Raw genomic sequence first — 26,450 nt, forward strand, 5'->3', positions numbered from 1 at the left:
CCTATCGACAAGTGCCATAATATATATATGATGTTAGGATGCATCCTCATGAGTGACACGAGACCTCTCAGAACTAGAGCACCAGGATACAACGTCTAATCCATGCACTTGGCTCCATTAGGATCAGCAAACCATTGGGTTGGCTGATCCAACACAGATCCCAGCTTCCATGTAAATCTAACAGGGACATTGGAAAACATTTTATTTTTATTCACAGACAAAAATTATTAAAAACCTTTTTGTGAGCCATAACCATGTGTCTTCAGGCTTCTTAAGTTGCTCCTATAATACAAAGCACATTGGGTTTGTTTCATTATTATTATTATCCCTCCAGACCTAGAGGTTCTTTTCTTTACCACATTTCAGTAAATTAAAACCTTGCCAGAAGACTGAGCTGAGCATACTAGCCGAGGTCTGAAGGTCCAGGAATGGAGTGGGACATATCCTATGGGGGTCAGATACTGTTGTTGGATGACAGATCTCTCCACTGTTCAATTGTGTGGTTGTCGAAAACATAGACCTCCATTGAAACCAGCCCAGTTAGACTATGGGGATCTTCGCCTAGCTGATACATGTTCCATAATATCGTTACTTAGTGCCATTCTGTGACTAAGCACTGGGTTATGACATTTTATACCCAGCAAATTTGGTAATGGCCAAGGAGGTAGATGGTGAGGAGCTACTGTGGCGCCCAACATCAATAGATCACTGGAGATGAGTACAGAACTCCCAATTTCACATTTAAAAATGCTTAAAAAAATTATTCTTCATAAAAAAGTGGCCACTTTTCTCCCAGGAAGATATTGGAGTACATGTAAAATTAGTGTAACAAATACTAATTTAATTATTTTCTTGTGACGTAATATTACGGAAGTCTTTTGTAGATGACAAGGACGTATACATTTGCTAATTATTTCGTAAGCCATTAGATAACGATTTAGTTTTAAATACTCTGCAAAGGCCAATATCATTTGTAGAGCATAAAAAATGAATTCTCTATTACTCTGTTTAAATGCTGTTATTCCCAAAGGCTTATTAATCAAAATTGGTACTTCATCACGCTGCTCTAGAATGCTCCTCCAGAGCGAAAAATTCTGTATCCGCCACCATACAAAAATTAGTTCAAAGGCTATATACACTGCATTTTATTTTAAGTTTGTTTAAAAAGTGTACTTTTACAGTTTTATACACTTCTGTTGGAGTTAAAAGAACACTAGGTTTATCTTGCAATTTACTAAATCTAGTCAGGCCTCGTTTGGGCCTTAGTTACATTTGTGTGAGAACTATAGAGCATGCACTTAATTTTGAACATGTTTCTTATGACATCTTATAGAATGACTTTAGACTTCTATGTACGGAGTTTCTAACATACAGGCCCGGACTGGCCACTGGGCAAATGCCTGGTGGGCTACTGGCCAACAATGCTCCAGTGGCATATCGGGTGCTGCACGGTGCAGCCTGCGCTGGATATGCCCCGGCCGCATGCTACATAAAAACGCACATATCCAGCTGTCAGACGTCATCAGGCAGCTGTGGTCTCAGGGTTGCCCCACCATCGCCAGTCCGACCCCGCTAACATAACATCTTTTTCAGGGGCAGACCATGGACTCTATTCAGTGACCTATCTAAACATTATTTGGATGTAAGGGAGAAATATGCATGGTTATTACCAATTTTATGACCTGCCTAAATTCACGTTTTAAATTGAATTGAATCTAGACAAGAAACACTACAACGAAGGCTGATGGCAACGTTTGTCTAACAATCAAGACTTAATGGTCTATTCTCATAGTCCTTACATAGGTAATTCAGTGGTTAATGAACTCCATGTTGTACGAGTATCAAGACACAGCAAAGATTATCAGTAAATTCCCACTGTTTTCCTGTTTATGTCAGCTGAATGAATTTGTCAGCTCTGAGGAAGTTTTACCCCCGTGGGCCCGAGTGTTAAATGTGTGAAAAATGATTAGCAAGTTTCATACCTCTGCAAATAGATGAAATGAAAATTCTCTCGGAGTGTCAGTGTATCAGTGCACAATTATGGCGAGCCTCATGCATATCTCACACAGCGTGAACACAACACTGCCTTGTTTGTTATTTCAGCTTTCCATCTTACGCCTTAAGAAATCCTAGCTTAAAAAAAAAATATATAACGTTGTAACACATTATTAACCCTGCTGACACATGGGGCAGAAACGCCATTTGCTACATTCTTGAAACGGAGTACTTGTAGCTCCTATACCTTGAAAACTTTTTTTCCAGTGGATAATTGTACAAAAGCCAATTTGCATCACAACAATTTTCTCTATTCACTTGAATGAAGCTTTTCTGATGGATGGTTCCCTCAAGGTTGTACGTAGGCAAGAGGCCCCATCAAGATGTCCTGTAGGTGAGACTACAGGCAGGAACTTGGTGGAGAAAGACCAACATGGTTGCACCATTACCAAAACGAGGCACACAAATTCATCTCCATTTCCCTCATTCATCCAACAGGGGAAGACGTGGTCCCTGTGGTGTTTACGGAGACTTTACCCTGTTGCGGATATACCCAGAAAAAGAGAATAATGTAGGTGGACTGCGGAGACGTGGAAGTGGTTGTTGGAGAAGATTGTGAATGAGAAAAAAACCAACAAATTTCAAATTAATTTTCCTTTGTTTCGTTGGGGACCCCTCCTAATGTTCGGACATTTGTACGAATGAATGAATTTTTGAAAATTAGAATGTGTACAAATCTGAATGCACAAGTCTAGCTTATGCCCTTTAATAGGAGAGGAAATATTCAGGAACTCATAACTGTGCTAAGAAAGTAAGCTGATTCTATTGGGGCTTAAATTTCTTTCCTGGTTAGCTTGATTGATGCCTACAGCAACTATTTTACGAAATTTAATAACCTACGTTCATTTACTATTTGAAATATTTCTAGCAGCAGACAATAAAAATTGAAGAATTGTTGCAATTATACTTTAGAAGGTCACTGCTACAAAACTTTTGACAAAGGTGTGAACTTCAAAGATACTCCATCCTAAAATCACTGACCCTGATATGTTTCATTCCATTCACATTTTTTTCCCTAGAATAATTTCCAGCACAGATATCACAAAAGGTATTATGGTTCAGTTTGGGGAGATTCGCATATCTCACTCTAGGCCAATCTATAATGATGCCAAATTATGTCTGCTGCACGCTTAGAATATTAAATCCCGTTCTATGGAAATATAAGCTTGAGAGAGTAATTCGGGAACATGCTGCAATTACGATTGTTTTATTGGCTGTAACTCTGTAAAGAATTCGAAGAATTGTTTAAAAATAAAATTTCAAAAATATTGTGCCATTTCTAGTTTTTGAATATTATAATGTTTTCAGGCAGCCGCATATTAGCCATTTGTATCGTTCTGTTATCTGAGCCCCAATCTACTGGACAAAGACCCTGACTCCTTATCATACTGCCTACGAGATACAATTAAATGGCTCGGTCTCAATCACCTAGCTAGACACTTCGATTAATAAAAGTCTATGGAGGAACGGACTTCATTAGCTTTGCTATAAAGAATCAGCTCAGTGTGGTGTCTGAACAGGGAAAGTCACCCAAAATATCACATGACTAGCAACGGCGGTGGTCTTTGGGTCTGCAGATAAAGGAATTTTTGTTGGAATAAAATAAGATAAAACCAGGTTTTCATCAATGCTAACTGTATATAGCACTGGGTTTTAAGTGCTAATAGAAAAATGTTTTTTTTTCCCCATAACACTTCCTTTTTACGGAGACCTTATCCATAACAGTATGTGATATAGAATCACTGACTTTTCCTGCTGTAAAGACTCATACCTTAATCAGTCGATGGTCTTGTTTTAGATTCAGGAGCCATATGCCCTATCCCATGCATGTTTAAATTCACTCACTGTATTAGCCTCTACTACCTCTCTTGGGAGGTTGTTCCACTCATTGACCACCTGGTCAGTAAAATAAAATATATTCACAATAGCGACACTTTGATTGATGATCTGAAAGCAACAAAATTCAAACACAGACCTTCTGACTTCAAACTATAGCCTTTATCCTTCTATCTTTAAAAGATCTGTCCTTTTAACTTCTTCTTGATGGTCCTGCCTACGAGTTAAAAGTGTTTTTTTTTTTTATGAAAATGCCAGGACAAAAATTCACTAGTGTTATTTATTTTTAAATGTAATCATATGACAATGGAATAAAGAGTTTTATCACAAGGGCTCTCGCAATTAGTCCTTTGACATGAATTAAGAGGAATTTGATCAGGGTTACTACGCTCCTGCTGTTCACAGTCAATTTTCTTCTAGGTTCTACACGTATTGATCGATCCAGATTGCAACTTTCTTGCTGTTTTCTACTCCTGTCTTGCTCCCATTAATAGTGTCTGGAGTCTGGAGACGGATGACTTTGGAATGACGTCAGGGTGGATGTTAGTTATGTAGGTTTAAGAACCAATTGAAGAAGAAACATTGTTACTGAAAACAAGTGAAGGATATATTTATATATAGAATTACAAACAAATTAATTCTCTGTAGGCAATAACCATCACCAGAGTGATCTGAGTAAACTATGTCTGTGCTTTTGCTTCCTGTGTGCTTAAGAGACCTTAAAGAACCCCTCAAATCTGTACCATAGGTCATTTTATGCTGGACCATGCGTAGGATGGGGCACATTCCAGGTTTTTTGTCGTTATTTCCTAGAAACCAGGCTTCTGCCAGCTATAGAACTACCCTTTTCTAGATATACAACCAGACTTTGACTTTCCCCCTACTGATTACAAGTCTCTAGCGATTGTCTGGCCATCTTGGTGCCACATTGCCTTTTGAACTGTTGCATCCCCTAAGATATCGGTAAACAAGGAGCTAGAGGCTTATGTGTAGTCTCTTAACCGAAAAAGCATGTAGGGAATAGGAAGGGAGTTACAACTTCCTACTTTGTATGAAAATAGGATTCTAAGACCACCTGAAATGAGGGATCCAGTGGCTTATTTTCCTCTTCCCCTCGGCTGCCTCTACTAAAAGCAGGACGTACTTAAGTATGCTTCTCACGCATTCACTGTAGACCTCTCAATAAACTCAACAGGTGTAGAGGCAACCAAAACGGCATTTGGAGGAGCGTTTATTCTTTCACTTCCCTAATATTAACAGCAAACAGAAGAAGGTCTGAAAGAGGATGCTACATCACATGTACAGGAAGCATACTTAAGTATGCTTAACATCAGTACAGCAGGGGACTGGAGTGTCTCTTTAGGGGATTGTTATAAACACACACGAAACCAAGCATTCTTGCCAAATATCAAACCTTTTAATGATTATCCAGCATAAGCCTATGGTCAATTGCATCTACTCGGTCTTATTGGCATTAACTTCAAGTTAACAAAAAAAAGTTACATTTTAATAAGTTCTAGTATATTAAAATAACTGCACTCTTTACACTCCATGTGATCTTTATCTTGTTTATTTTTCCTTCTTCTGAAAATTACTTAATTATCTCCTACCAGACCAGCAATTGTGAAATATTTAAATGCAGATATAATATCAATCTGAAGTCTGATTACTGCATTGCTCCTTACGCCTCTATTTTTCATCTACTTTCCGAGAGTTTAATTGGACCTCTTACTGTTGTTTCTCTGTGAACCATTCATTTCCTATGCTTTATGTTTATTCTCTTTTATGTGAAGCCAATTGGGTACTTTTTCTCCTTAAAACTAGAGGTAGTTTTACTAGGACTTCTTTCATTAAAATCCACTAACATTCTGACAAAAGTATGAAACGCTAAGTAACTGCTCATTTCGGAAAAAAGAATTATGCATAGGCTGATGAATTATGTGTTATCCTTGCACGTGTACATTAGGAGTTGTTATATAATGCAGATCTACATAGAAGCTGCTGATATACTGAACCAGGTCATGTTGACACAACGTCTCATTCGTAACCTGAAAGAAAATAATGAGTTATTCATATGACAAACATTTCGTTGTATCTTCGGATGCTCCCATGGTAAATATAATTAATGTCAAATTGTTATCTGTCTAACAGAGGCCAAAATTAAAGGCCTGTTGGTCAATTAGTTGCCATCTGATCTGACAGCTTTCAGAAAGGACACGCAAAGCTCCTGATCCAATTGGCTTGCTCCATTCTAGAAGATAAGGTCACACAATAGTCGGAGACATTTAAGACATTCGTACAGAAATCATCTCTTCCATTTATTTATTTTTTATTTATTTTTAAACTTTTAAGTTAACCCCAAATCCATCAGTATTATAGGTAAGAGCACAACATTAACCCTTTATAGGTAATATACACTTTTTTTTTAGTTTAAATATTGCTTATGAAGAACATGAACCATAAACATGAAAACCAAATCTATTTCAAGTACAGGCCCGGGCTGGCCCTTCAGCACACCAGGCAAATGCTAGTGGACCACTGGCCGAATGCATCACAGTCACTCGATCTGCGGCTGTAGCATGGATATGCCGTCATGAGTATAAAACCATATTGTGCGTCTGCGCGTATACAGAAATCAGCCACACTTATGTCATCAGGCGGACGCTTGCCTTAAAGTGCCAGAGGCTCTACTTATCCCAGTCCAGCCCCGTTTGAGTGGCGCTACCGAGAACTATTGCCCCTACATTTGAAGATTCCAGATTATTGAAATAATAAAACATTTGTTTATAAGACATCACTTATAAATTTTAGTTGAAATGTAAATGTGTTTAAGTAAAATGCTGCCAATTTTGTTTAAGGCAACAAAATACCAAGATAGAAACTCCATTAGCACTCCTTCATCACAGCTTATACTTAATGTGAAAAGGAAGGGAAAATTAGCTTCAAGAGCATAAATTATCAAGTGCATGGATTTTAAACTTATATATATATATATATATATAAGTTTAAATATACTTATAAGTTTAAATATAATTTTCTCTATGTATTATTTTTGCACTTTTCATCATGAGCTCTGTATATATATATATATATATATATATATATATATATATATATATATATATATATATATATATATATATATATATATATATATATATACAGAGCTCATGATGAAAAGTGCAAAAATAATACATAGAGAAAAAATATACACTATGTTCTACTAAGTGTTTATTTACTGACAGCAATTAAAAGTTGTGTAGAGTATAGACATCTTAACACAGAGAATCTTTAAACACCTTTACAAGGGTCTCACAGTTATAGAGAGTACAGTTTTGTGAATTCAATAATAAAACATGCTTATTAGGTTAACATTGTATCTCCGAGCCGTACCGTAGGCACTAGGCAGCTGATTTTCAAGATGCCAGTGAGGTCCAAGTAAGGTTACTTTTATTTTATGTAATCTGCCTTACTTTTCATTTTATATAACGGTCTGTTTATATAATGGTCTGTATTCTTTTTTGGAACCCTGGAAAACTTAAAGACCAGCTATGGCAGATAATGCTTCTACTTTCTAGCAAATGGGTTGGTACCCAGAGCTCTCCCTTTTCTAACGGAGTAGCTTCTTGAGAGGGTGGGGTTAGCCTTGTCTGGGTGGGGCTTGCTCTGTAAAAGGGCAGGGCTAGACTAAAAAAGTATTGAGTAGGAGGTAAAGTGGGCTGGGAGTGGGCATGGCTGATTGCCACTTCTCCAGCTTAGAGAAATAGAAGAGTGACCCTGAGAAACGCTTCCCTCGGAGACTCTGGGTCAAACCGAGAAAGTTCACAGGCATGGACATAATGCAATGGAATCTATTTCTCTTATAGCAGAAGAGAATAAACAAATCACATTGTTAGGGGTCTTCAAAGCTAGCTAGCTATGCCCCTACATTGCTTGGCTTTTCCTCTATTTCCCACCTCCGCCTCACTTGAGCTCCCATATAGAGTGAAAGAAAAACCTTCAGATCGCCATACCCAAAAAGGCCCCAATAATGCTAATTTTAGAATATTTATTAATAAGGAAAATTAATATAGCCATATTGGTCCAAGAGAAGATGGAGTCTCTAGTTGAAGTTGATACCTTTCATGAGACCAACATAGAAAATCATATAAGCTTTTAGGACTCCAGAGGTCTCTTCTTCAGATGAATCAATAATTTAGTGTAATACGGTCCTTGGGTAAAGACTTCCTTCATATAATTAATAATATATATTATAGTTATAATACCTGGCAAAATACGTGGCAAAATAATTTGTTGAACAGCAGCTTTGGGTTAGTTTAGCTTAGATCACATAAAGAATATATACAGTATATATATTTTGTGAAAAATAAATATTACTTCAGTTTCTACATGTGAATGCTTACTGTGCTGTGGTTAACTTACCGCACAGTCTCTAATCTTTAGCTTGCTAAACCAATTCTTAAATTGAAAAGAAAAAAAAAGGTTAATATGCTGAGTGCAGTGAATTAGGTTTATTCTGAAAATAGCATTTAATTAAAATCTTCCAGGCTCATTGTAGGAAATGCTTCAATGATCAGACTTACCTCCATCAGCGCTTTCAACATTCTCCGCAATAGATTTTTAATAAATTTGGAAAGGTGTGAACTATAACTCACTATTTAATAGGTACAAGGACAGAAAGTATAAAACATCATCTAGAATTAAACAATTTCTACCTCCCTGCAAAGTGCAATGAGTAGATTAGATTTAGGGGGGGGAGAGATGGAGGATGTACATCAACGATGAATCTACAGTATTAGCTCACAAAATAGTTGACTGCAGTACAGTGCAATAGTACATCCGATAAAGATGTATTTTGCTGCATTTACTGTCCATACCTCTTTGGTTCTATATCAAGATCTAGATTTATTTGAATTTGTAAGAAGCTTTGGTGAGAACATTTATTTCTAAGCTTGTCAGCTTCCATTCCAGAGTTTTATAGTCTGTCTGCTCCTACATATCGCTGAATTATACCTTGCAGAATAATAGGGTGTGGGAGACACTTAGCCTAACAGTGGAATATGTTTCAGGATAAGAAAGAAAACTCCAAGTGATTGCCGATGGCTAAATAAACCAACTCATCTGCAACCTGAGGAAAACTATATCAACAAACCAAGTGGAATTTGCCAAATGGGGCAGGGTAAGAATGGACTGAGAGGTGTAAGAGACGACTATTACTCTCCTGGGCTGCATAGTGATTTGGTCTCAGGTAGTAGCTATAGAAATGCATATTTTTACATATGGAGACAGATACTTTGAAGATGAATCCAGGTTCTGTGCTGTACAGTGTTTTAATTCTTCCTATGAACACTCAATAGACCAATGTAGTTCTTCATGGCAAGTGTTCTTGGACAAAAAAGTCTCCGTTGATCCTTTTACTGAGTAGAATTTTTGGACATTGGACAAAAACTGGAGACAAGATCCCAGCTTAAAACAGAACTGCATTAAAACTTGAGTCTGATAAAGTTTTTTTCTTTGCAATTAGGTAATTTTGCACCAAAAGGACATTGGAACCTGAAAACCCAGATATAAATTACTTTGCATATTTATTTTTGAACATTTTACATTATATTGACAAAATCTTTTTGATACATTCTAAGTAGAAAAATCTGCTTTGCTATTATTTAGTTTATGTAAATAGTGAAAAGATATTTTTAGATCTTACTTAAGCCTTATTACCTGAAAGTGGGTTTTAGATACTTAATTTTTCTTCATCTAAGAACATTCCAAAAATCAGTTAGATCAAATAAACCTTTATTTTCTGTTTCCCTCTGCAAAGGCATGATAAAGGTCATGTCTGTACACAAGACCTCCAGTCTAGACCTATCAAAGCTGATTTTATAGACCCCCATAAATGTTTAGGAATTGGTTTTTCTTTACTGGCTTATAAAACCTTTTTACTGTACCAATATTCACCTGTTTACTTTCTCGATCTTTCTTTAATTCTTCTTTCATATACTCAATTTTAACCCGCTAATATCTTTTCTTCAACAGTAATGCCCTAACTCTATTAAAACATAATGCAATTTGGGTGGCCTCTGTATTTTGCTTGTGGAAATTTCAGCAGGAAAATTAAGAAAGGAAATATGAGCACAATTATTTTTAACTAGGCAGTAGATGTCTGATCTGTAATAAGCAGACAGCAAAAGCAAACATTTGCTCTGAAGCAGAAATTAGATTATATTTAAGCATGTGGCTGGTTATGTATTAGACATGATTAGTTGATAAAATGATAGAAATATGTCATGTTTTTCACCTTGATAGGGCAAAAGAAAATCCTCATAGACCTTGTCTTGCTATTTTTGCCCAGGGGCTAATATCATAAACAGGTTCTGTCAATAAAGTTAGCTCAGACTATAAATTATTTTTTTTGCAACTAAACACAATGCCCTCTAGGGTAATGGCCAACTATCTATGGTTACTTCTTCAACTTTTTAATGTAATGGTCAGTTGGGTTAATGGTTGACTCAACTAACCATACTAAACACTTGCAAAACAATTCCTTAAAATGTGAGTTGTTTGAGAGGGCATGCGGGTACGTGAAACTTTAAGTTTTGTGAATTGCAGCCTAGGGCATGCAAGTTCAATGAGAAGACCCATCCAGTGATGATTGTTGAAGTCATTGATGCTGATACTCATAAGGGGTCATGAAAAAAATTAAATATAAAAAAAGCCAAACAAAAAAATAACACATATACTAGAATGGGGCTTGTTCAAGTAAATTGATGACGCAGATGCAAACCTTGGTGGCCGCTTGTTTGATCAGAGGACATTTTTAAAATGACAAGTAGATGGATTACTTTTTTGGTGTTCATCAGGCTTTTTTTTAAGAATCCTGAAAAGGTAAATGAATTGACTTTCTACAGATTTTCAGAAGAGCAGCAGCTTCCAAACTTTTCTCATTCATGATATTTATTTTGGGCATCTAGACACATTATATGGACTCAGACATACTACTTCTATTCATGCCTTTTGCTTTAGGTGAGTTTAACTGATTTTGCTAAAATAGAGTATTAAAAACACAAAGTTATTCAATGCCTTTGTTTGTAGGTCCCGTAGCAGGACTTGTTAGGTTTCTACATGCTTATTTATAAAGGAATTAAATAAAATTCAAGAATAATGTTTTTTTTTAAATACGGTACATATACAAAAAAGGTGTGTGGTAAGGAACTCTTACCCACAGCCCTTAATCTGGAAAAGGGATAAAAAAAAAGATTTGTATTTCTCAATGGTTTCTTTGTAAGTAGCAGGGCATCACTGCTTGTTATACAATATAAATTATACCTAGCAAAATGTCAATGTTTTACTAAGTTTTACTTGCTTTCTATGATATCATTGGTTTCTCCATCAGTTTCCAGAGTGGCTGAGACCAATCCAAGTGGTTTTTTTTATGAACCATTACAAGAGTCTGTTGAACCATCATTGTATCATTCCTGTTGAGTAATTGGCTTTCATAAATCACATTTAAATAATCCAGAAGACACTCAATAAAAAGTATTAACACACATAGATTTACAGGCCATCGGAGAATGAGATTTTCTGTTGTGTGTCATACTACAGTTAATATACTTGGCATGAAATATACCATGATCTACTACCGCTCTTTTATATACCAATTATAATTTCCAAATAATAATGCCCTTGCTGCAATTTATTTGGTCTATATATATTTCAGTAAAGAAGTTAGAATAGGAACATGTTACAGAATTTAAATTGTAAACACACTTTGTGGTGTTCATTTACAATACTGTGGCTTTTAGAGCTGTAGAACCCTGGAAAAGGGACACAGGGATTTTGGATTCCCTCCTATCCCACTTATGCTATATCTTAAGCCAACATTTTTTATATTGTTTGTTTTTTTTTTAGTTGTGTTTCAGGTCATTTTATGTTGGAGACCTTTCAATTAGCTGTTTGCATACATTATGTTGTCTTCTGCTGTAAGCAGCATTTTGGAATCGATTGTAAAATAACTCATCCATCTTTACAACAACAGACTGTGCAGCCAGCTGCCTTGTGGCGTCAATATTGGCAAGTAGAATAGACTGCAACCTTAATAACCTAAGTGACCGCGGTATCCAAATGGGATACTTAAAATTTTCTGCATATTGGACACTTCTTCTGTTAACCTTACCACTCCAGTTGGGTGGGGTATTGGATTCTGAATTCTTCTTCTGTGTTTTTAGCAAAGCTGATGATAATCGAAGTTAATACATGTGCTTTATCACTATATTTGTTTGTCTAAAACAAACATGGAAAATGAATATATGGTGTAGTCATTGGATTCTCTGTGGTAGGATACCGTACCACTAACAATATTCATTTGGAAAAATTAAATTTTCCATTGGGATGTGGGAGGCCAATATCATACGAGAAAAAAAACCTTTCAAAACCTTTATGCGTTCTTCATAGAAGAAAGAACAGATGAAGTGGATAAGATCAAATGTGGAATAACCATCCAGTGAAAGAAGTAGAAGCAGGCCATAAAGGAATTCAAGAAACATTGGGATATACGGAACGCTAACCTAAGAAATGCATAAGTAAATAGGGTTCTATAAGGGCTGAGTAGATGACCATTTTATTTTTCTTCCATACAATCTATGGTGGCAAAAAGGGAAAATTGACAGGAGAGTTATAGGAGTTTTAACTCCTATACTTTATGAAGGCCCATTCCCAATAAGCTTCTGCTGCAGGAAGAGCATGGCTGACCCTGAATAATGCATAGTTAAATCTCTCCAAAGTCTCATAACCCAGTGAATTATACTGGACTAGCTTGTCCATTCTAGTTGTAGCAGCCTGCTGGTATTGGCTTTTCCTAATGACGGTGGTCTGAGTTATACCCACCCAAACCAAAAGTCATGAAGAACTTGACCCCTGTCTTACTTGCCGTAAAGAAAACCATACTTTTTTCCCCTTGAAAAATGTATTTTTTAAATTCAAAGAGTTGTTGTCAACAGAACACTCCAGAGGAGCCAATAATGAGGAAAAAAAAACACATTTCCAAGAACTATTGAAATAGGGATTACATTTATGTAAAGATGTCAAGTCAAACTTTTAACTGTGTAAACCTGCTCCAGACTTGTTGTCCTTGACATATCTGATCTGTTAAAGTCTTTTTTTTTCTGAATAGGAAACCGACAAAGCAAAGTTTCTGTCCATTCTCATGCCAACACAATACGTTTTTTCCCTCATTTCTCTCTTTGTGAGTTGAGACACAGCTCAGCTAAAGAAGTTTCCGCAGTAACAGGTAAATAATGAAGCAATGGCTGCTGCTTTCATCGCTTCGACCATGGTCACCACAGCAACCGGTGGAAGCAAACAGTTGGAAGGTTTACATCAAGAATGGCGCCCCTGACCCTTTCTTACAAAGTATTACAAAAGCCTAGAGAGCCCTGATTTATTGTACTTCAAATCTAATATATGTTAGTACTTGTTGCTTTTTCCGAGAAGTGGAATTTATAAAGTTGGAGGGGGCAAACGATCCGTAGCTTCTAAGTCACAATATAATTAAAGAAATTGGGTAGAGTTTGTATTAGACTTGGGCACCAGGGGGCTCTTCGTGTTCGTCTTCGTGCTCGTCTTCGGCAAAAAAAAAACTTCGTATTCCGCGAATATTCGCCTGGTCCTGTCTTCTCTTCGGGCGAATATTCGCGGACATTCTTCGTGCTCGGGTTTTCTTCGTTTTCCCCGGTTAAGGGGTTAAAACGGGGTTAAAGCCGCTCTGGCGCCAGGAGTTTAAATGTCCGTATGAGCAACTCTATTGGTCGTCAGCAGGGGGCTCGTCTGCCATTGGTTGATGGCAGACGAGCCCCCTGCTGGCGACCAATAGGGTCGCTCGTACAGACTGTTATACTCCTGGTGCCGTAATTGTCCGGCAGATCCCGCTGGTCTCCCTGTTCTATAATTTATTAACTGATAGAACAGGGAGACCAGTGGGATCTGCCGGGTAAGTTACAGCATTGGGGTTTTAAAAGTCTGCACGAGCGACTCTGTTGGTCGCTCGTGCAGACTTTTAAAACCCCAATGCTACAACTTACCCGGCACATCCCACTGGTCTCCCTCCCTGTTCAATTAATTAAATGTCCGTACGAGCGAACAATAAAGTCGCTCGTACGGACATTTAACTCTGTACAGGGAGGGAGACCAGTGGCATCGGCAGGGTAAGTTGCAGCATTGGGGTTTTAAAACCCCAATGCTGCAACTTGCCCTGCCGATGCCACTGGTCTTTAACTAATTGAACAGGGAGGGAGACCGATGCCACTGGTCTCCCTCCCTGTTCAATTAGTTAGTCCGTGCCGGGTTAAATGTCCGTACGAGCGACCAATAAAGTCGCTCGTACGGACATTTAACTCTGTACAGGGAGGGAGACCAGTGGCATCGGCAGGGTAAGTTGCAGCATTGGGGTTTTAAAACCCCAATGCTGCAACTTGCCCTGCCGATGCCACTGGTCTTTAACTAATTGAACAGGGAGGGAGACCGATGCCACTGGTCTCCCTCCCTGTTCAATTAGTTGGTCCGTGCCGGGTTAAATGTCCGTACGAGCGACCAATAAAGTCGCTCGTACGGACATTTAACTCTGTACAGGGAGGGAGACCAGTGGCATCGGCAGGGTAAGTTGCAGCATTGGGGTTTTAAAACCCCAATGCTGCAACTTGCCCTGCCGATGCCACTGGTCTTTAACTAATTGAACAGGGAGGGAGACCGATGCCACTGGTCTCCCTCCCTGTTCAATTAGTTAGTCCGTGCCGGGTTAAATGTCCGTACGAGCGACCAATAAAGTCGCTCGTACGGACATTTAACTCTGTACAGGGAGGGAGACCAGTGGCATCGGCAGGGTAAGTTGCAGCATTGGGGTTTTAAAACCCCAATGCTGCAACTTGCCCTGCCGATGCCACTGGTCTTTAACTAATTGAACAGGGAGGGAGACCGATGCCACTGGTCTCCCTCCCTGTTCAATTAGTTAGTCTGTGCCGGGTTAAATGTCCGTACGAGCGACCAATAAAGTCGCTCGTACGGACATTTAACTAATTGAACAGGGAGGGAGACCAGTGGCATCGGCACTGCCGATGCCACTGGTCTCCATCCCTGTTCAATTAGTTAGGGGTTAACTTTTTTTTAAAGGGTTAAGGGGCCGTGCAAGTGAGCCTATTGGTCGCTTGCACGGCCCTTTAACCTATGGATTTCTGCTCCCGTTAACCCCTTCGATGCTGTGTTAACGCAGCATCGAAGGGGTTAACGGGAGCGGAAATCCATAGGTTCGCTGTCAGGGGCTACAAAGACCGTGCGAGTGAGCCTATTGGTCACCTGCAGGGTCTTTCTCTGGCATCAACCAATTGGTTGATGCCAGAGGAGGTCCCTGTAGGCGACCAATAGGCTCATTCGCACTGCCCTGTAACCCGTGACGGCGAACCTGCGGATTTCCACTTCCGGGAACTGCCGCGATGCCGCGAAGCCGCGAAGACAAGACAAGGTAAGATGAAGGGGGGGAATGGTAGACGAAGACGAAGACAATCACGAAGATCTTCGTGGTGTGTGTCTTCGTCTTCGCCTACGTTTTACCGCCGCCGTCTTCTCTTCGGCGTGTCTTCGGAACGAACACGAAAACGCACTCTTCGTGTTCGTTTCCATGTTCGCCCGAAGACGAATGCACAAGTCTAGTTTGTATCTGTATATTTTTTTCTTCAGCTTTTTTTTTATAAATCACGCCAATTAAAGGTCTCTGCGAAGGATGAGGAGTTTTCAACATGCTTGTTATCGAAAAAGTATACAATTAATGGTCAAGAACAGATTGTTTGTCCTACCTGGGGCCCAGAGGATTTTTAATTATAGAAGATGGTGGTAGCTAAGTGTAACAGCGTCCCAGTAGACGTTGTAGAGCCGAATTCTGTGAGAGAACAGAAACACACATGGTATAGGCACATGGCTCCTGAATCTAAGGGAATACCAACAACTGATTAAAGTCTGAGTCTTTACAACAGGAAAAATGGCCGACTAGACGGGCCGAATGGGATCTGCTGGAAAATTCTATGTTTCCATGAAATGTGCTGACAGGTCCATTCCATATAATGCTCCTTCTTATTTAAATTGGCATTGTGCTGCCAACAGGCTCATTCATCAGGACTAGTACTGTAGCATTTTTTCCCCATCTCCAAAGAAAGTAGCACTACTTTTAAAAAGAGTTGTTTCCGTACCTTGATCTCCTTGAAGGTAAAACAGATGAAAAAGCAATTTTTCTGCTATAATACTCACAGGACCTTCAGTTTGTATTGGCTAAAACTGATCCTCCATCTGCTGCATTAGCCTCCCTCTACAGCAGCCGATCATGCGCTGGAGGGGCAGATCGGGAGGGTTGGTGGCGCTGTAGACAAGCTGCCCACCAGGCATTTGCCTATTGTGCCACTTGGCTAGTCTGGACCTGCATTGACAACTGAAACTGGGAAATTAAAATATTCGCCCACTGTTTTATATCAAAAAGGAATACCGTTAAAATGTTTAAAATCCTAAGTGTCTCTCTATTACCCTTTTATAACTTCTTTAATTAACTAGATAGAGTCCATTTCTGTTGCCATCAACTCATTAAATTCCTTAATTACATAAAAGCGAGAGTAGCTGTGCTATTCATTGTATCTTGTATTGTCTTCTCGATGATTGGTTTTATAATTGTCACTTTGACAGGACAATTAAAATAGTTTGAAGACACCCCATCAGCATGCTGACGAGAATGTCGAATAACGTGCTTCTCCCATCTAGCACAAATATCACAGTTGTCTTGTGTTGAAACAGCAAAAGAACAGACGCAGGTCTGAGATCTGTTCACGTAGGCTGGCGCTACTCTAATTTTGGGACATTTTTTGTCAACACGCAAATAATTGAATATATTCATGTATTTTTGGAATTGGAAATTATCCTTAAAATAACATGTCTCATATTCTAAAGAAAACCAAAAAGCCTGTAAATGACTTTTTATTTCTATTTTTTTTTCTTCCATGTCTTATTTGTTTCTTTAGGGCTTAAAAATGGAATCAATTGCTTTTCACAGATGTTGCCCTGTTTACTGTAGGCAAGTGAGGTTTGCATTATTGTTCTCTTAACTTACCTGCCAATATTCACTTACTCCTGCGGGTCTTCAGGAACCAGCTGTGTCCATACATCAGGTGGAAAACGGCAAGTAAGTTAAGTGGGAATTCTTTTAAGAGAACAATTACGCAATCGATATTTTTAACATTACAGTGCTTATTAAAGTGCTTAGTATTGTGTGAGCCAGCACTGGAGCTGGATGGCAGAAGATGCGTTCAGCCAACTGCATCTCCGGCAATGTAAATAGTTGGGGGTCACCAAGAAACCCCTTGGCACAAGAAGCCAGGTCTACATTACACCCCCTGGCCGGTACAGTCACACCGCTATGTCCCAAACCGTAAAATTAAATATAACTTCTCAAGTAGAAGAAGAAGGCTGACATCGGACATACTATGTGCAATAGCCAGATTAACAACTAAAATGCAAATAACATTGCTTTTTAATCACCTACTAAGGGTGAATACCACCTAAATTCCCTCATTAGAAGTTTCCTGGGATTTAAATATTTAAATATTTTTTTAATATTTTTTTTTAATTGATCTATGCAAAAGTAAGCCCAAAAATATGAATTTGCATTGTTTAATTAAAAAAGCCAGATTTCAGCCATTAACTGCAACACTGTTGGTGGTCCACCCTGTATAATGAAAACGAGTCTTCTGATTAAAATTAGACGCCAACCCAAGAGCCATTAGACTTGGTATTAAACTCAGACCACAGAGGAGCTGTCTTGTCATTACGAGACTCATACAGTTCTTCAAATCAATCGAGCTCCTTGGTCTGAAACAGTGTCTTGAATAGCAGATGGCTCCTTTCCATTCTTCTGTGCTCATTATTTCTGTATTCAGTATCCATAATTACATTGCTAACCGAGAGTCTTTACAATCTGGCGCATCCCTTTATATGCACAGCCATGCCCAAATAAGTGATCCCAAGCCATCCACATCACACCGGGGACTGGCTGGCGGTGAAGCAAGATTTGTATTCCAACGGTTTCAAATGTATATTAAAATAAAATTGACAACGAGATAACAAGGTCTAATTTTACAGAAGAAAAGCCATTAGTTGGCGAAGCATCCGTACCTGCCGACTAAGCCGCCTTCCTGCTGAGAATGTCATCTGTTTGTAATCTGTTATTTGGAGCTGCACTAATGCAATTTATTTCTTTTAATGTTGCACATTTATCCATCTCTGGCTCACGAGACACAGTCTTTTTTTTCTTTCTCTATGTGTGTGTATTTATTGAGCTTATTGAAGAGGACAATATTCACCGTGAGCAGCGACTGTAATTATTTTGTTGGTAGATATGCAGGCCTCTCTCACTTAGTTAAAAAAGAAAATATTGATGGCAGATAAGAGTCAATTCCACAGCCGTATTTTCCAGAATGTATTTTTTTTACTCACGACAAAAGTGTTATTATTCAACTACGTCAGGGCTAAAATGTACATAATATTTAAATAAACATCATACTATAAAGGTACGCAGGGCCATCCCTAGGGGTTCTAGTAGTCCAGGAGAACATTGTCTTTGGTGCCACCCTCCTCTTTCACGCCATCTCTGGCTGTGGGTTGTGTACGTGGTGAGGTGGATCATAAAATACATTCTAATTTTCTAATTCTAATTTCTTTCAATTTTACGTTTTTAGGAATTCTTGATAAAAAAAAAAAGAATTGTTTGCTAAATGATTTTTTTCCACCAGCTTTTCCAGAACTATAATCCAGCAAGTATTCTAGACATTTCCAGACATTGTGTCTAGACATTTTCTAGACATTGTGGCATTCATTGTGGCATTCTGCTCTATTATAGCAACGCATTTTTGTTATTTAATAAGAGTCATCAAATCTTGGTTAAAAAGACACAAAAAGGCTCACTCAACTGAGAACAGACAGTTACTTAATAGTCTGCCCTACAGTAGCTCACTGCTTGGAAGAGCCTCCAGTTCTAGATCACCATTATAGAAAAAAAAATCTCCAATGACATAGACTGATCCAGAACCAAAATGCAAGGAGAATTTCCATTGCTCGAGGAAGCCAACAACCCCAGACTTATGTTCGGGACTTCATAGGTCTTGTCGGTGGGGTGCGATTGGTATCCTTCTAGGTACAAGTGACAAAAGAGGTCCATATCTAGACTCGCTGTCACAATTAGGATTAAATCATGGAAATACCATGTAGTATGGAAACATAGAACTTGGTAAATCCAAGCTGTTAAGCCTTATGTAGCCTCAAATGAGACTTACTTTGAAAGTATATGTAATGGATGCTGGACCCTAATTTTAGGAAGAATATTGGGACTACAATTTTGTAATGACTTCCAGGGTTTAAATTCTAACATTCTGTATTCCCTCCCCCCCTTTTGTATCAATTTGTGTGTTTTGAGAACGACTCGCTGTCCAGTCTACATTTAAGTGTTACTTTCCCAATCCATTTACCTCTGTTGTGTATTGACCATTGTTAAATGTGTGATGAGATTAGTCTGGTGTCGATGTTGTTTGTGTAATCTGTTGCCATTGTGTTATGTGTGAATTATGTTAATCATTTCCTGTTTCCTGTGTATGTCAATTTCCCCTTCCTGGGTAAAAATGGCTATATAAAACTATGCCCAGTCCCCAAAAGCGTGTTTTCTCACACCCTGACTGGTGTGTCATGTCGTCACTAGAGGTATGTTTTTTTTAATATTTTTTATAAAGGTGAAAGAGAAATAGCAATTTTTTTTTCTCAAAACAACCATTTAATAATTATTAAGAGACTAAAAAACTTAAAAGTCATGTAAGTTTCATTTTAGTGTATAAACGAAGAATGAGGTTATCCGGAGCAGATTTAACACAATGGTTCGGTATGCTGGAATTTGTCAAAAATAACTATATCTCTACTTTTTGGTTGCTGCTGTAGGATGTGAAGCCTTGATCCCAGGGGGGGTAGCAAAATCCACCATGCTAAAGACAGATGCTCTCCACATGAGGGTAGCAAAGATGTGGTTACTATGGCAACTGGAAGCAAGTTAAAAGTTCTCTCTCTCTTCAGCAAGTTCCATTGGACTCCCTTCATTATTCTTCTGGTTCAGGGGATCCAGACAGACGACCTGAATGTAAATGTTACACGACAGACTGAATTCACGACTTTTCATAGAAAATACTTTTGATATCCAAGCTGTAAAATTTGTACCTAGAACCAGTAAAGACTTAGTCGCCTCCAAGTATGGGTCAGAACACAGCTTGCATCAAATACATTTCAATAATTAATATGATTATAAGTACATGTTCTGGATTTTTGGAAGTTTTGATATATTATCCCTGAAAGATAAAATGCAAACAGACAAATTCACTTATGGAATAATTCAAGGGTCTCCAACAAAGCAGGTTGAAATCCATGGTTGTTTGGTAGGGAAAGATCTGAACGGTACACATATACACTCCCACTAACACATTTCGCATTTGTTATTATAGTGTGTGTGTGTGGGGGGGACATCCATAGCACGAGATGACCTAAGCAGGGACTGTCTTGTTAAACGTATTCTCTTTTGGCTGGTGAGGACACAAGGACAGAAAAGAAGGACCCTTGATGTTGGGTTTGTGGTCTCAAAGACTCAATCTGTTAATCAATTATAGTCTTAGAAAATATTATCCAATGCATATATGAACCATAAATACAAATAATCCTAAATGCTTTTCTTAATGGACGCAAATGTTAGTCAATTATGGACATCTTGAGTTAATCTCTCGGAATCAAATACAATAAAAATTACACAAATCATAACTATTAAAAGATTCTCTTGTTTTTCAGTTTCCTTTCCTCTGCCTTTTTTTCTTCTCTTTCTTTCTCTCTTGTACCATGCGAAAAACCTGAAAAAAAACCCATAAATTAAGAAAAAACAAAACAGCCCCTTAAAATAACATTTGCGTTTAAAATCCACTCTCCTTTGTTCAGGCCAATAGATGTTATTTCTTTGGAAGCAAAGTAGGCTTTTTATAGCTGCCAGTGGGAGGATTTTGTGTTTTATAGGGTTTTGTGCGGTGAGATTACAAAAGCAATGTTCTCTGTGTATATAGAAATAAACTTTAAGAAAAGCAGGCTCTCATAGTAGACTTTGTGGAAGTGCAAGAAAGGGTTGAATTGACTTATAATTCACCCAAGATTCTAAAACATTATCAGACCAGATTTTGGCAATAAGTGGGCTGTGGATTGGAACTTCTAGCTGATGGGTACCTGCAAAAAAGGCTCCCAAATATTGGCCAGTAGGCAGGAACAGCCAATTGTCCCCCTGAACCCCCTTGAGATTTATGGTTAAGTCTTGGGAATCCTGTGGTATGGTACAATATTTTGATACATATTATGATAAATTGGTGACCAAGTTAAGTCAACTAACTGTTACCACCAAGAAGACTTGATCTTCAGTCTACAAGGTGGTCAATAGGGTAACTATAATACAAACAACACAAAGAAACAAAGGATAGTGTTCCCCTGAGGGACATTCTATTATTTGGCACGTGTGACGTTAAATAAATACCATGATCCATGACCCACTGCTTGGTGAATACTAAAAGCCAAGAAATATAAAGACAGCCTTAAATATTACGTTTATTTAACAATGTAAGTAACCTTCTTGTATAGACATCTGCAGGGCTCTAAAAGAAATGGATATGGTCAATATAATATAACTTTATGCTTTCCACTAAGACTAAGTGCATATCAGGTAAGAACGGCAATAAAAGTTCAAAACAAATTACAGAGGATCATCATAACGAGTTTATTTGCTTGATACTCTAAAAAAATAGATTCTGATTATTGAACTGATGTTCTTAAAAATAAACAAGATGTCAAAACAAAACCGAACATAGTACTCTGTGCAAAATTTTAATCTGTAAATGTACCCCACGTATACACTTAAACTGACTGTATCTCTTCAGTGAAGTGGAATATATCACTGGACAACCTAAGCGCTAATGGCATAAACTGTCAGACTAAGTTGCATTTGTCATTCTAATGTATTTCAGCTGGTACTTCTTGTTATATGTCAAGCAAGTAATGGTGCTGTAGTTGTCCATCACTTTGGTAGCCATACTCAGAGAGCAATGCATCCTTGGATGGTAATAGGGTATGTCTAAGGTCAAACACAATAACATGATAAGTAGGTGAAGGGAAAGATGTAAAGGGAACCACGAATGCTAATCTCATTAATGTAGGACAGGGAGAAGAGCTAGTGAAGTAGACAACAATAGATGAGCAAATAGAATGATCTCTTCTATGTTCCACTTCCAACATATTCTTAGATTAATTTGAGTGGTACTACAGACCACTTCAGGTGGCTAGAGTGTTAGTCAGAACTATTTGTTTTACCAAAGAGAATGAAGATTATTTGCAGTTGTAGGACAACGCACTCAAAAGGAATCCATCTAGACCAGTTCCTGGCCAGGTATGAGGGTTCTGTCAACCTCAACTTTTGTCCACAACCGTAATCTGCTCCTCATACTAAGACCAACTATGGTGTTTAGCCACACTTGGTTCTCAGAAGTGTTTGTGGTATAGATTTAAAAAAACAGAGGAGAAGAAATAAGGGATTTTAGGTAGAACAGTGTATTTTGGGAAACTGATGGAGATACAGTGTTTTCAAGAGGTTCTTCTGACATCATTGAATCTCTGGTTCACAAATCCTTTAAGGACATAATGAATCCCCAAAGAAAACATATTTACAGATATTAAATAGTCTTCAAGAAAATCCAAACCTGCATTTTTCTTTAATTTGTCAGCAGTGGTTTCTGACGGAAGTATTGTCTGTTGGAAATATGATCCATCAGTAGATAATGACAGTATTTAGCCAAAACCTAAGCAAAGTGTTTGCATTGTTTATAGATCTGTCCCATCACTTTAAATACAGTGTTTCTGATAGGTATAATTTTGCTAACTACAAAGTTCTTATTGCAGTTTAGCTGTCAGAATAAAACTATCAAGTTCTTATTTTAAAAATTGTGGTAAATTATAAAATGTCTGGCTCTTGATGTGATTTGAGGACCATTTGACTAATCATGGTCTATGGGGAAAAGTACATAAGAAGAATTTTGTATGCTTTAATGGGTACAGGAATTTGAAGAAGGGGGCAAGGGACCTATATGTAATATAAAATGATAATATAACAGGAGATCTAACTCTTCTAGTATGTGTTATGAGAAAGCATGCTGAATTTAATATAAAAAGGAGAGAGAGCCTTTCCATCTCCTTTAATTTGGACATTTAGGTCTTTTGCATGTACAATCTTTGACAGCAATTCCACAGATTTTAGACCGATATAAACCGTGATAAGATCTACTCTATTCTAATTCGGTGATTCGCACAAAGGCCCAGGAGAGAGAACGTCACTGAAAGCACCGCCATTTAGCCATAACTTGAACTGAGGGACATATGATGGCACTCGCAGTGACATCCCTTCCCTGATCCTCCAATCGGGTGAGAGTCTGTCACCAGAGGACATAAAGGGCCATATGGCCCATCTAGTTTTTTCTAATATTAAGACTCTAACTTTTATCGGTCCATGTTCTCGCCTTAAGTTCATGCTTTATCATTTATCAATCAGTCATCTTTTATTCATGCCTTTCCCACGCATGTGTACATTGCCTCACTATATTAACCTTTGGCACTTTTGCTGGGAGGCTCTTCCATTTATCTACCACCCTCTCACTAAAGTAAAACTTCTTTACATTAAATCTAAGCCTCTTATCCTCTAGGGGCATCATGGCTAAATATATATTTTTGGCATCAATGTGTTATACAGAACCGGAACCTTTGTGTGTTGTCTATAATATTATTGGACATTTAGAGGAGCAGCCAGCCTTCCCCATTCTCACTACATGAAAAAGTCTCAAATCTTCCACCTACTGTTTATCACAGGGGGATATTCAGAATTTAATCTAAGTGATGATTTAGGGGCAAACATAAAGAAAAAAAAATACTATTGAACTGCAAAGTGCTGTTTATAGTAGGGAATGTTTTATTTCATTGCTACACTTTCTTTAATATGATGCTTGATGACCCTTTTGGGATTATTACAAATCTATAGAAAATTCAAATATGTGTTAGAAAAACATTTTATTTGTTCCAGCAAAACTCTAGTTCTTTTTTTAACGTTCATATTTTAACAGTTCAAAGCCGACTCAATGCATTTATTGATTTGTACAAAAGTAGAGAAGAACCGAAAAAGTAAATATCAGAATAAAGGATGGATTTTTGTGTTGAGAGCTGCCTTCAATTAAAAAAAAAAGAAAAAAAATTATATATTTAATTAATTATAAAAAGTACATCACATAATGCTTTGTCTATAAATCCATGTTTTTACCGCTGAGTTCCGTGACATCAAATCATCTGTCCTGGCATCTTTTTGTCATTGATTAATTATCTGGCTGCTAGCGTTATAACAACATTGTCTTCTATAGCAGAGGTTGTTTCTAAGCGTCTATGAAAAGATATGTAGATTCCCATATGCTCCTGCATTATTATCATTACTGTATAATACAAAAGGTGTTAAAGGGAGTTGTAAGTGGAAGCAAATGTCTTGTTTGCGCTATTAATTAACATGTCAGATTCAGCAAGTGGAGATGTTTGCAGGAGATTAAAAAAAAACCAAGGTAAGGAAAGGGAACTGATGAACTCATATCAGATGAAATCAAAATTAAGTTATACGTTTTACAGAATATTATTTCTATTTGAGAATTTAAGTGCATTTTTTTTCTTGAAAGGGCAGCCCTTAAGAGGGCAGCGTAGAGATAATAAACAAACTAAATTCTATTGTTCTAAGAACAAAGAAGAAGCAATTGTTAACAAAATGTGCTATTTACCCCAAATATCTGTGCAGGCAACAGTTTCTCTTTAACTGCCCTTTATCTCCCCAACCCAAGTATTACCTACAGACCAACTCTAGCCAGGCTTCCATGATGACTTCTGATGCCAAGATCAGTCCAACACAGCCCAGAAAAGGAGAGAGATTCACATTCGGCAGTACACGTTATGGCCCCAATCACAGGTTTTACCATTTTACCTAAGCTCTTGCTTCCCAGCATGTCCCTCTTGGTTATGTGATCTTATGTTTCACATTTTTCGTTTTGTTTTTGGTCCATTTGTTTTCGGACAACTAAAGGAAAAAAAAAAGAGCATCATCTTTCTGGGCAGCCACTCGTTGCTGGTGTCTCATTTAACTTAAAAACTGTATTATAAGGGAATAGAGTTATCAGCCTGGTGTAACCCTTGAAATAATCAACACTCAGGAGGCGCTTTCCATATATGCAAAATCCCCCCAGATTATATATCAGAAACATAGAAAAGACCAACTAATATAATCGTCGATTTGCAAAAGGGTGGAGCTTCAGGGCACACCTTCCCCCATTCCTCCAATTGGAGGAGAGTGCGGGCCCGTTCCTCCAATCAGGGGAGAGAGTCTAATATATATTGTGCTTTCTCAAGTAAAAAACTTGGTCTAATGCATCAAAAAGAAACTTTTTTTGTACAACTGATTCAAGTTTCTTCAATTATTTTGCTGATAATAAAAAATATATATATATTTACATGCAAAATAGCGTATGATATCTTCAAACGCTCCAAAACGGGTCTGTGGTGTTGCCAGTCGCAGAGAGCCTTTCATCACTTCCACCGACGATACAGCACTTTATGCGTTTTTTCTGTTTGTTTTTACAAATAAAGCTAATTAGTCACATTAAGACCTTTGAGTTCCGAGCGTCTTTGCGATATTGTTTTAATGTATTCTGTTTGTTTTTTTTCTTATACCTTGTTGCTTTCAAGAATTTGAACTCGCAATATTTTATTCTGAAAAGAAAAATTGAGCATAGCTTTTTGTTTCCGAAGCTAATTAACCCAAACGGTGGGAATTCAAATGTGAAATGGTTACGCAATTAACCAAACTGGAATGGGTTGTGATACGGCATGACCTCAACACGCTGTATCTAAAGAAGAGAGACGCTCAATAACAAAGAATAAGACTCTCAGCAGGAGAGGCGCTCTTTAATATAAAACCGCTACATAGCACTCAGGGCCCCTACATTCAGGGCCACTAGGCACAATTTGCATACCTGGGAACTCTCTGGGTTTGACCCGGAGATTGCCGGGTGAACGCTGCTCCTCCAGTTCTCCTGGTCAAGACCCGAATCCTCCGGGTCGTGGAAGCGGGGTCTTGACACCCCGCTCCCGGCCCATTTTTTCCCTTTACATGGGAGTGTTCCCCCCGACATCAGCGGGACCGCCCACCGACGTCAGCGGGACCGCCCACCGACATCAGTGGGAACTTCCCCGACGTCAGCGGGGCCGCCCACCGATGTCAGAGTGCAGTCCTGGCCGCGTTTAAGGGTTGCCAATGGAGACAAATAGGGGAACCCCCAACCCTGACCCTAATCCTAACTGGTTGCTTTTACAATCGACCTTAATCTAATGAGCCTAGCAGTCTATAAATG

This window comes from Sceloporus occidentalis, unplaced genomic scaffold, assembly GCF_023333645.1.
Source record: "Sceloporus occidentalis isolate IW3139 unplaced genomic scaffold, rSceOcc1.0.p SCAF_103, whole genome shotgun sequence".
Classification (NCBI taxonomy): Eukaryota; Metazoa; Chordata; class Lepidosauria; order Squamata; family Phrynosomatidae; genus Sceloporus; species Sceloporus occidentalis.